Source organism: Schistocerca gregaria, chromosome 1, assembly GCF_023897955.1.
Source record: "Schistocerca gregaria isolate iqSchGreg1 chromosome 1, iqSchGreg1.2, whole genome shotgun sequence".
Lineage (NCBI taxonomy): Eukaryota > Metazoa > Arthropoda > Insecta > Orthoptera > Acrididae > Schistocerca > Schistocerca gregaria.
In genome coordinates, this window is record NC_064920.1 from 142,739,038 (window position 1) to 142,752,451 (window position 13,414).

The following is a 13,414-nucleotide window of genomic DNA, read 5'->3' on the forward strand; positions in this document are numbered from 1 at the left end:
TCACATCTTTGGTGTACTATGGCTAACTATACAAGAGCGTCGAAAGGACGCCACAGTTCTTTTTTATTCATTCATACAAATTGCGACACAGACGAGGTAATGACCTTCGACATGGGCTTGAGACCTATGGTCTTCTGTTGTACTGCCTTAAGCCAACAAACATGGAAGGAGGGTTGCAGTGGGGGGGGGGGGGAGGGGGGGAGGGGTACTGTTCGCCTTACAACATTTAGTAATAGCACGTGTCATCCTAAGCATCTGAGATCTGAGGTCTGGTCAACATCACCAATACTCTGTTACTGTAAACTCTGACCGTACTTCAGTAACCATCGTTGGTCTTTGTGACAGACCTGAATCGAAGGGGGAGGGGATGGGGGAGGGTCATACCTCTCATGAAGCCCTTCTGCCCCGAAACGTCTAAGTCTGTGATCAACTCGCATGCCATCTGGTGAAAATATACCATGCATGGCAAAATGGTGCTATCCAAAACCAGTGCCGAGGAAACTATGGTGTACCACAGGCCGTAGAGGACAGGGTTGAACGATGGCTGCACAGGTGTGTGCAGTCACATGGACGTGCAAGTATTCAGTTACTGACCGCCAATATGAATCAAGGGGCTACCAACGGTGTCAGTAGTCACTTTATGGGCCTTCGCAGCAGACACCTTCTTCCACACACGTTGACTACTGTTCATCAGCGACGAAGGCTGGAATTTGCACGTCAGTACAATTAAACGTCCACTGCGTGCTGACAGGTGATTTTTCATATGAATCACGTTTTATGAGCAATCGGTCAGATGGCTATCGGCGTATACAAACATACAACAATTGTCGGAAGGGTCCAGATAAGAGAGGGAGCATTATGGCCTGGGGAATGTTTCTGTGGGATTTGCTGTGCGAACTCATCATTCTGGAACACATCAACGAAGGTATGCATCTATCCTTGGGGCTATGTCCATCCCTACCTGCACTTTGCTTTTCCTCTGAGCTGTGGCATCTATTAGCAGGACAATGCAATGTGGCACACAGTTCGCAGTGTACGTGTGTGCTTCGAAGAGTAACAGGATTTACTGTACTCTCCTGGCCACCAAACTTCCCAAATTTAAACTCGTAGAGAATCTGTGGGGCCACCTCGATTGGGCTGTTCGCACCGTGGTTGTTCAACCGAGAAACTTACTGCAGCTGGCTACAGCACTGGAGTCGTCATTCTCCACATCCTTGTTGGTATCTTCCAGAAACTCATTGATTGTCTTCCTGCACATTTCACAGCGGTCCGCTCTGCATAAGGTGCTTATTCAGAATTTGGACAACTGGTGGCATTAACATGAGTCGACCTTGTATTAACAGAACTGTTCACATGTGCTGAGAAGTTTTCCTTGCCGCCAGAACAAACTTATTGGTACACGTAGACGCAGAATGCAGGAAGGACCTAAATTAATGCACGGAACAGGATGGCTGTAACTTAGCTGTGAGATTATACCACATTGAAATTCTGATTGTCATTTTCAATCAATGAATACGGCACCTTTCGCCAACCACCTTACCATATGGATTGCCCCCAGAATGCAGAAAGATACACGCAGTTAATTCTGGCACCCTCTCTACTGTTCTAACAAAGTATATCGACCAAAATCGAGGATTCGAGACACATCGACTTTGTTCTAGTGTTCCTCGATTTTTTGTGCCGAATTCCTGTTTGGAATTTATCAATATCGTTATCGGACAAATCATCTTGATGTTTTTTCTTGACTGATTTAGTGTTTCAAGAATCACGTAACTGCAACGTCTCAGTGTTGTGGCAGCACTACAGACGACTACTGTTGTCGCCCGCAGACATTGGTGTTCTGCAGTTGGAAGTTGGCAACACTGCTGCCAGCTATAAGGAGTTCTCTTTTTCTGGCTCTCCCACATTCTACCCTGTGCAAGATTCTTCATCTCTACATAGATACCGCATCATAAATCCATTCTGTATTCTCCTCTACAATTTTCACCCTGACACTTCTATTCATTATCAGACTGACGATTCCTCGAGGCCTCAGTATGTGTCCTATCAACCGATCTCCCTTTTTTGTCAAGTTGTATCGCAAATTTCTTTTTTCTCCTCATTTGTCTGTAGCGTTACATTTCAAAAGCTTTACTTCTGTTCTTGTTTGAATTACTTATCGTTCACGTTTCACTTCTGTACAAAACCATACTCCATAATAGTACCTCCAGAAAATACTTCCTAACAATTAAATTTATACTCAATTTTAGTGATGGTTCAGTAATATTGATAACTATCAGCACCTATGCTATTAATAATAGGAACTATTCCATTATTTTTGACATCTGAGAGGTATTTCACTTGTCTAGTACCTTGCATGCAAGATGGAAGAGCTTTGTCACGGATGGCTCTTTTAAAAAAACAGTCAGTCTGCATTTTATATCCTCCCCGCTTCGGCCATCATAGCAAAACCCATTGACACTTTTGTGTCTCATTTCCTAGTTAATTCTGTCGGCATCAGCTGACTTAACTCGACTACATTACTTTACCATTGTTTTACTTTTGTTCGTGTTCACCTTGTAACCTCTTTTCAAGGCGTTGTCCATTACGCTATACTACTCCTGTAAACCCTGTGCCGTCTCCGGAAAAATCACGTCATCGGCAACCCGCAATGCTTTATTTTTTCTCCGTGAAATTTAATTGGCTGGCTCTGAGCACTATGCGACTTAACTTCTGAGGTCATCAGTCGCCTAGAACGTAGAACTAATTAAACCTAACTAACCTAAGGACATCACACACATCCATGCCGAGGCAGGATTCGAACCTGCGACCGTAGCGTGAAATTTAACTTTCTTTCCAAATTTCTGCTTGGTTTCGTTTTGCTCAGTGGAACTGAGTAACATCGGGGAAAGGCTACAGTCCCGTCTCACTGTCTTATAATTACACTCTGGCCTTTGTACGAGTTTATAGGTAATTTCTCTATTTTACCTTACTACTTTCAGAATTTCAAAGAGTGCATACCACTTAAAACTTTTTTTAAATCTATAAATGCTGTAAACATCAGTTTTCAGTCTATCGTGTAAGATAAATCGTAGGGTAAGTTGTAGTAATTCGAGAATTTCTGTGTAAATTCTAGAACCACTCAGCCATCTACCGTCTCAAGCACACGATATTCTGGATATGAGTGTGGGATGGTAGAATCCTACCTGCTGCACGTCAAATGTTTCTGCGTGCAGGTTTAAAATCAGGCGCTACAGTCTGGAACCGCGCGACGGCTACGGTCGCAGTTTCGAATCCTGCCTCGGGCATGGATGTGTGCGATGTCCTTAGGTTAGTTAGGTTTAAGTAGTTTTAAGTTATAGGGGACTGATGACCTCAGCAGTCAAGTCCCATAGTGCTCAGAGCCATTTGAACCATTTTTCAGTTGCGGGAAGAAAGTAGACGCGGTGGACGAATGGCACCGACAAGTACCTGCCTGGCAATCCATAGACATTTTAGTAAGTGTATAAGGAAGAACCATGGAGTTTACATGCAGCCCTGTGCTTATTGGGTCATTGACTATTGTTATCAAAACAAAGACAGTTGTAAAAGAACTGTTGGAAACTGTTGACGTAACCTTGCTATAGGTAAGACTTATTTTCTGATTTATGTTAAGAAAAGTTATGGTATCAAAGCCAACTTTCTTTTAACAGTAATTCAATATGTTTCTGACGTTCGACTGTACGAGAGATTTACCGGAAATTATATATTTATGATGAAAGTGGGAGTTTTATTGTGTATGAACGTCAAATACATCGTTAATTGACGAAAAGCAAAGTTTACATGTCTACTTATTTCATAAGTATAAAGAGTCTAAAAATTCAGTTACCTATCGTTATTCGACGGAGAAGAAATCATTAGGGTTTCCAGCAGCCGACTATCCGGTAAAGAAGATTGGCTGCAAATTCCGAGTAAGAAGTGGAAGTTGATTTTGTGGAATAAACCGAAATAACCCAGATTTTCACTCACGCTTTAAGTCGGAAACGTTAGAAAGTGCGGCCTAACATGTTCCTATATTTCCTCAGATCCTAAAAGGTGATCTCCGAGTTAGTCTTTTACTAGATTTTTCATCCGTTTGTAAATAATTCGTCCCAGTATTTTGCAACCATGTCTTATTAAACTGGCGGTTCGGTAATATTCACATCCGTCAGCAATTGTGTTACAGAGAATAAGAATCATTACGTTCTTCTTTGTGTCTGAGTCATTTCGCCTGTCTAATACATCTTGCATAAGAGGCGGAAAAGGATTGTCATGGATGGCTTTACCAAAGACCTTAGTAATTCTGAGGGAACGTCGCCTACTTCAGGAGATTTTTTCGACTTACGTCTCTCAGAGACCTGTTTGTGTTTTCTCACAGTGTAATGTCTATCATCTCATCTTCACATATTACCTCTTCTCTTTATGTAATATTGTCTCCAGGTTCTTTCCCTTATATAGACCTCCTATGTATTTATTTCACCTCTCATCCATCCTTGCTGAATATGGGCTTGCAATCTGAGCCCTAAATGTAAATACTGGTTCTTCTCCTTTCTGTAAAGGTCTCTTTAGTTTCCTGAATCCTGCCTCTATCTTTCTGATAGTCATGCATGCTTCTACATTCTTGCATTTCTCGTCCAGCCATTCCTGCTTTGTTTCTCTCAATATAGTTTCTTACAAATTATGTATGTTAATACCGACTTTTACGACTGTAATAAACGTATATGTGAATGTAAACTTTCTGGTGTATACAGCTGATGAAAAGACCTTGGTTTTCCAGGTGGGTGGCAATATTACAAAACAGCGACATCTCGACGAGTGACGTACTCCTCTTCTGGCGAAGTGTTGAGATTTTGCAGACGCCGTCCTACTTATAACTGCGGTGTGCCCCTCCCCCCCCCCCCCCCCCCCACCTGGCTCCGGAAGGCTGGATACAGAAGAGAGGTTGGTGGGCAGGGCGGGGGTGAAGTCGCGGTGGTGAGGGTAGCGGATGCGCCATACGCATCTCTGTCATAGCATTCTGCCCGTGTTTTGCAAGGAGGACGGTAGTGTGTGGCCTCTCGACGAATTGCTGCTATCGCTGGATTCCATGCCGCACTCAGTTCGTACCCTTTGTCTCTGATTCCAAGATCATCGTGAATCCGAATTTCAATGGACTGTTTTATGAAGTTGTTCCAATAGCCAGCGGCTCGGGAAAGCACAATGGTGTTCTCGAACTCAAATGTGTTGTCTTCCTTGATGCTGTGTTCTGCTATCGTCGATTTCTCCGTCTGCCCAGCCATGAATGCCTCATCTGTTCTTCGCAGCGTTTAGAAATACATCACTTCATTTGCAAGCGATGCTATAAATTCCTGATATGTTGAGTTTAAGTGAGTCTTTCACAGAGCCAAGCCACTCTTTCGTCTTTGTCAGTGGTCGGAGTACTTGAACACATGCTATTACAAAGACACGACCTTTCGTGAGCTTCAGCGTTACTTCTCATGAAAGTACCTCTGCAAGACAGCTTGGCTCTGCTGCATCATTTAGTCTCAAATAGTGAAACTGTTCTGACACGAACTAACGATCACCGACTTTAAGTCCAATAGAAAGTTTTATGAATAGACAGATGGAGTGTCCAAGGGATCCCCTCTTACTCCAGGGATCGCTAATATATGCACAGAATGTTGTAGTTGGCAGAAGAGCCAGTACCGTGTTACTATTGGAGGCCGAAATGCACGCGTTTTAGCTCACGCAGGCTGGCGTGAGGAGGGAAGAACTATGCTGACGTGAGGTCTGGGACATGACAAGGAATCAGAATTCAGAAAGCGGACGTAATTAGTTTGATACTAAATTTTAATCCATTAATGATGAAAATCGCTCTTGACGGTACATAATTGCTAGGTCGTAGCAAATGACGTAGCTGAAGGCTAAGCTAAACTGTCGTCTCGGCTAATCAGAACGGATGTAGACAGAGAACCATCGCTAGCAAAGTCGGCTGTACAACTGGGGCGAGTGCTAGGGAGTCTCTCTAGACTAGGACCTGCCGTGTGGCGGCGCTCGGTCTGCAAATCACTGATATTGGCGACACGCGGGTCCGACGTATACTAACGGGCCGTGGCCGATTTAATGGCTACCACCTAGCAAACGCGGTGTCTGGCGGTGACATCACATAGAACACTTTGAGGAGGTGACGCCCCAAATTGCTCGCCAAAAACCCAAGCACGTCTACCGCTATGTTGACAATACTTTTGTGTTACGAGAGCTTGGCAGGCAGGCACTGAGTTTTTCGACCATCTTAACAGCATCTGAAAACATCGCCTTAATCATGGAAATAGAGGAGAATGGCTGTCTCCCATTTCTGGATATACTAATAAGGAAGAAACCAGATGACACACTAGGATGTTCAGTATATAGCAAGGAGACCCACACCGACCTGTATCTGTGTGCAACAAGCTGCCGCAATGCAGCGGAGTGACAAACAGTACCGTCCACCTTATTATACAGGGCGCACGTCATCTATGAAGAAGAAAGCGTCTCAGATGAACTGCAGCACCTGAAGGAGATATTTCACAAAAATGAGTGCATTGAAGCGTAGAGCGCAGCTCCTGTCTAGAGTCTGTATGCCTGGAGAACGCACAGGGACAGATGGGTGAAGCGGGTTCAGTCGAGTACGTAATTCTAATTTTCATCTGCTAGAGGGCAGCAGTGTACAGACATATTCAAGAAATAGGTCAAGAGAACGTTTTTATGGATTGTTCTCTTTATTTCTTGAAGGCTTTTTTGTTTATTTGTGTTTTTACAGTTGTGTATATGCTTTTAGTAGTGTGAACGATGCGTGAATGTCGTCTAAAGTAAATATGTAGATCATTGTTCTACTGATAAACGCTGTACGAAGTAGCGTGAGAAAATTTTAAGACAAGAGTGAATGCTGACCACAGGGAATTTTGCATCATAATATGTTAAGTACGTTTATGGTAAAAGGAAAGCTAATTTGCGTGCAAATGAAAATATTTGATAATATAAAGTACAAACAAAATATCACAATGTTAAGTATTCATTTCGGGAAAAAGTACAGTTCGAAAGTGTGTTATTTGTTGATTGGTTAGTCACGAAGAGCGCGGAATAACGCGTGAGAATAACGTTTTTCTGTTGGCGTTAAAGAAAACTGACCAATCAAGAACGGAGTATTCTTTGCGCGTCTATTGTCTTGGAGATACAGAATTCTTACAGCAGTCTAAGGAGTCGGAGCCCAGCCTTTCAAAGGAAAGGTTGTGTGTAGTATGAGCTCATAAGGAAGTTATAATTTGCCGGTTTTAGGTGTACTACATGCCTCAAAAGTGCTTTAAAGTGAAGGCATATTTATTCTGGTGTGTTTCTTAGAAAGGACGGATTTTTTAAGTAATTTTGTGTATGCGGAAACACAGTTATTCCGCTTGGCATATTGAGCAGATTGGTCACAAAAAACCTGAGTGCATTAGACACCGATAAACTTAATAGTATGGCATTTTCATTTAAGAATAATCTGTGTTTAATAGCTGTTCAGATTTCGGGTAATACGTTACCATAAACTTGAATGAAAGGGTTTGTGCGTGACTGTGTCAGGATTAGCGCGGGCTTGGCAGTGAACGTGTAACTCTCAACTTCAGAATATACCGAAGTTTTGTCAGTATTTTCACCTTTCCTTCAAAATGAACACCTTTCCCCGATACTTAGAATAGTTACGTTGTATGCAGCCCGGTGCGAGTTGCAGTACGGTAGGTTTCTGCTCGGTTTTCCTACTGGCGATCTGCTGCAACGAGTTCACAGGTAGGTGAAGGTAAGAGGACGAAAGGAACCACGCCGCCGCAACAGGTTGCGGAAAATCGGGAAGAGGAAGAAAAAGACAAGAAACTCGCTATGCTTCCTTATTTGGGACCGCAGCCAGCCAAAATTGGGAGGCTTCTGGAAAAATCAAACATAAAAACCGTCTTCTGACTACCGCCGAAAACGAAAGAGTGTCTTGGAACTGTAAAAGTCTTACTTAAACTGAACGTACCACGAATTTACAGCATCGCCTGCAAATGCGGTTAACAGTATGCAGTTTAGATTAAATTAGATTAGATTAGTACTTGTTCCATAGATCATGAATACGACACTTCGTAATGATGTGGAACATGTCAGTTTAATAAAAGGTGTCTATACAAGATATTGTTGTTGTTGTTGTTGTTGTTGTTGTTGTTGTGGTCTTCAGTCCTGAGACTGGTTTGATGCAGCTCTCCATGTAACTCTATCCTGTGCAAGCTTCTTCATCTCCCAGTACCTACTGCAACCTACATCCTTTTGAATCTGCTTAGTGTACTGATCTCTTGGTCTCCCTCTACGATTTTTACCCTCCACGCTGCCCTCCAATACCAATTTGGTGATCCCTTCATGCCTCAGGACATGTCCTACCAACCGATCCCTTCTTCAAGTCCAGTTGTGCCACAAACTTCTCTTCTCCCCAGTTCTATTCAATACCTCCTCATTAGTTATGTGATATACCCATCTAATCTTCAGCATTCTTCTGTAGCACCACATTTCGAAAGCTTCTCTTCTTGTCCAAACTATTTATCGTCCATGTTTCACTTCCATACATGACTACACTCCATACAAACACCTTCAGAAACGACTTCCTGACACTTAAATCTATACTCGATATTAACAAATTTCTCTTTTACAGAAACGCTTTCCTTGCCATTGCCAGTCTACATATTATATCCTCTCTACTTCGACCATTATCAGTTATTTTGCTCCCGAAATAGCAAAACTCCTTTACTACTTTAAGTGTCTCATTTCCTAATCTAATTCCCTCCACAACACCCGACTTAATTTGACTACATTCCATTAGCCTCGTTTTGCTTTTGTTGATGTTCATCTTATACCCTCCTTTCAAGACACTGTCCATTCCGTTCAACTGCTCTTCCAAGTCCTTTGCTGTCTCTGACAGAATTGCAACGTCATCGGCGAACCTCAAAATTTTCTTTTTTTCTCCATGGATTTTAATACCTACACCGAATTTTTCATTTGTTTCTTTCACTGCTTGCTCAATATAAAGATTGAATAACATCGGGGATAGGCTATTACACAAAATATTACATGAAACTTAATATTTTTTGGTGTGTGTGTGTGTGGGGGGGGGGAGGAATTACCCACTTACTATGAGTAGAAGGAGTTTCCATTCAGAAATTCTGTTAATTTCCTTTTTAATGCTAAATGGCTATCTGTCAGACTCTTGATGCTATTAGATAAGTGACAAAACACTTTTGTGGCAGTATAATTTATTCCCTTCTGAGCCAAAGTTAGATTTAATCTTGGGTAGTGAAGATCATCCTTTCTCCTAGTGTGGTAGCCATGTACACTGCTATTACTTTTGAATTCGTTCGTATTGTTAATAACAAATTTCATAAGTGAATATATGTATTGTGGGGCTACAGTGAAGATCTCAAGCTCTTTAAATAAGTGTCTGCAGGATGATCTTGGATGAGCTCTAGCAATTATTCTGATTACACACTTTTGTGCAATGAACACTTTTTTACTCAATGATGAGTTACCCCAGAATATGATGCCATACGAAAGCAGAGAATGAAAATAGGTGTGGGAAGCTAATTTAGTCAGATGTATATTGCAAAAATTTTTCAATGACCCTAATAGCATAAGCAGATCCTCAGTGTTTTTTCCAGTTCAACCCCTCATCAATGCATACACCTAGAAATTTTGAATATTCTACCTTAGCTACCGATTTCTGATCAAAGTCTATATTTATTAATGGTGTCATTCCATTTACTGTGTGGAACTGTATATACTGTGTTTTGTCAAAGTTTAATGAGAGCCCATTTGTAGAGAACCACTTAATGATTTTCTGAAAAACATCGTTTACAATTTCACCAGTTAATTCTTGTCTTTTGGGTGTGATAGCTATACTTGTATCATCGGCAAAAAGTACCAGCTTTCCATCTTCATGAATATAGAATGGCAAGTCATTAATATATATTAAGAACAGCAGAGGACCCAAGACTGAACCTTGTGGCACCCCATTCTTGATTGTTCCCCAGTTTGAGAAATCACCGTTTTTTTTTTTTTTTTTTTTTTTTGCTTATTATGTGAACTGCTTATTTCAACTTTCTGCACTCTTGCAGTTAAGTATCATTTAAACCATTTGAGCACTGTCCCATTCATACCACAGTACTCCGAGAGGAACATACCAGGAATATGTGTATCTGGGACAGATGAAGAAATCGCCGATAGCAGAACACCACATCAAGGAAGACCACACATTTGATTGAGAACTCCAATGTACTTTGCCGAGCCGCCGGATATTGGGACAACTTCATAAAAGAGTCCATTGAAATTTGGATTCACGAGAATTTCGGAAACAGAGACAAAGGATACCAACTGAATGCAGCAAGGATCCAGGGATAGCGGCAATTCGTCGAGATTGCACCCACCGTAGTCTTCCCCGCGAAACAGAGCTGAAATGGTCTGACAGCGATGCGAACGGCGCATCCGCTACTCCCACTACCGCGACTTCACCTCCACCATACCCACCAGTCTCTCTGTACCTCGCCTCCGGGAGGCAGATGATGGGGGCACACGCCGCAGATATACGTCGGATGGCGTCCGCAAAATCTCGACACTTCGCCAGAAGATGATGAGTATTTCACTCGTCGAAACTTCACGATTTTACACTGAAGTGTCAAAGAAACTAGTATAGGCATGCGTATTCACATACAGAGATATGTAAACAGGCAGAATACGGCGCTGCGGTTGGCAACCCCTATGAAAGTCTCACGAAGAGACCATGAGGATAAAATCAGAGAGATTAGAGCCCACCCAGAGGTATACCGACAGTCTTTCTTTCCACGAACAATACGAGACTGGAATAGAAGGGAGAACCGATAGAGGTTCTCAGGGTACCCTCCGCCACACACCGTCAAGTGGCTTGCGGAGTATGGATGTAGATCTACACTCCTGGAAATTGAAATAAGAACACCGTGAATTCATTGTCGCAGGAAGGGGAAACTTTATTGACACATTCCTTGGGTCAGATACATCACATGATCACACTGACAGAACCACAGGCACATAGACACAGGCAACAGAGCATGCACAATGTCGTCACTAGTACAGTGTATATCCACCTTTCGCAGCAATGCACGCTGCTATTCTCCCATGGAGACGTTCGTAGAGATGCTGGATGTAGTCCTGTGGAACGGCTTGCCATGCCATTTCCACCTGGCGCCTCAGTTGGACCAGCGTTCGTGCTGGACGTGCAGACCGCGTGAGATGACGCTTCATCCAGTCCCAAACATGCTCAATGGGGGACAGATCCGGAGATCTTGCTGGCCAGGGTAGTTGACTTACACCTTCTAGAGCATGTTGGGTGGCACGGGATACATGCGGACGTGCATTGTCCTGTTGGAACAGCAAGTTCCCTTGCCGATCTAGGAATGGTAGAACGATGGGTTCGATGACGGTTTGGATGTACCATGCACTATTCAGTGTCCCCTCGACGATCACCAGAGGTGTACGGCCAGTGTAGGAGATTGCTCCCCACACCATGATGCCGGGTGTTGGCCCTGTGTGCGTCGGTCGTATGCAGTCCTGATTGTGGCGCTCACCTGCACGGCGCCAAACACGCATACGACCATCATTGGCACCAAGGCAGAAGCGACTCTCATCGCTGAAGACGACACGTCTCCATTCGTCCCTCCATTCACGCCTGTCGCGACACCACTGTAGGCGGGCTGCACGATGTTGGGGCGTGAGCGGAAGATGGCCTAATGGTGTGCGGGACCGTAGCCCAGCTTCATGGAGACGGTTGCGAATGATCCTCGCCGATACCCCAGGACCAACAGTGTCCCTAATTTGCTGGGAAGTGGCGGTGCGGTCCCCTACGGCACTGCGTAGGATCCTATGGTCTTGGCGTGCATCTGTGCATCGCTGCGGTCCGGTCCCAGGTCGACGGGCACGTGCACCTTCCGCCGACCACTGGCGACAACATCGATGTACTGTGGAGACCTCACGCCCCACGTGTTGAGCAATTCGGCGGTACGTCCACCCGGCCTCCCGCATGCCCACTATACGCCCTCGCTCAAAGCCTGTCAACTGCACATACGGTTCACGTCCACGCTGTCGCGGCATGCTACCAGTGTTAAAGACTGCGATGGAGCTCCGTATGGCACGGCAAACTGGCTGACACCGACGGCGGCGGTGCACAAATGCTGTGCAGCTAGCGCCATTCGACGGCCAACACCGCGGTTCCTGGTGTGCTCGCTGTGACGTGCGTGTGATCATTGCTTGTACAGCCCTCTCGCAGTGTCCGGAGCAAGTATGGTGGGACTGACACACCGGTGTCAATGTGTTCTTTTTTCCATTTCCAGGGGTGTAGATGTAGAAAGACAACAAGTGTCTGGCGCAGTTGCTAGATTGGTTGCTGGTGCTACAATGGCTGGCTATCAAGATTTCAGTGACTTTGAACGTGGTGTTATAGTCGGCGCACGAGCGATGAGACCATTTCACGAGTGTACCGTGAATATCAGGAATCCGATAAAACATCAAATCTCCGACATCGCTGCAGTCGGAAAAAGATCCTGCAAGAATGAGCCCAATGACTACTGAACAGAATCATTCAACGCAACAGAAGAGCAACCCTTTTGCAAATTGCTGCAGATTTCAATGCTGATCCATTCAACGAAAAAATATCGGTTTGTGCTTTCGGAGCCAAAGGCCTACTCGTGTACCCTTGATGACTGCACGACCCAAAGCTTTACACCTCTCCTGAGCCCGTTAACACCGACATTGGACTGTTGATGGCAGGAAACATGTTGCCTGGTCGGACGAATACAGTTTCAAATTGTATCGAGCAGATGGACATGTATGGTAATGGAGACAACCTCATTAATGTCTAGACGCTGCATGTCAGCAGGGGACTGTTCAAGCTGGTGGAGGCTCTGTAAAGTTGTGGAGCGTGTGCAGTTGGAGTGATATGGGATCTCTGATGCGTCTAGATACAACTCTTGACACGTGAAATGTACGTAAGCACCCTGTCTTGGTTCAAATGGCTCTGAGCACTATGGGACTTAACATCTGAGGTCATCAGTCTTCTAGAACTTAGAACTACTTGAACCTAAATAACCTAAGGACATCACACACATTCATGCCCAAGGCAGGATTCGAATCTGCGACCATAGCGGTCACGCGGTTCCAGACTTTAGCGCCTAGAACCTCTCGGCTACCCGGCCGGCCGCACCCTGTCTGATCAGCTGCATCCATTCATGTCCATTGTGCATTCTGATGGATTTGGACAATTCGAGCACGAAATTGCGACACCCCCATACATCCATAAGTTCTGCAGAGTAGCTCCAGGAACACTCTTCTGATTTTAAATAGTTCCGCTGCCCACCAGACTCCCCAGACATGAACA

At 44.2% G+C, this 13,414-nt stretch overlaps 1 protein-coding gene across 1 annotated transcript in view; it reads left to right on the forward strand.

Moving 5' to 3' along the window:
• LOC126334979 (cilia- and flagella-associated protein 57-like) overlaps positions 1-13,414 on the forward strand; it is a 100,834-nt gene that overhangs the window by 38,956 nt on the left and 48,464 nt on the right. The gene's annotated exons all lie outside the window — the stretch shown is intronic.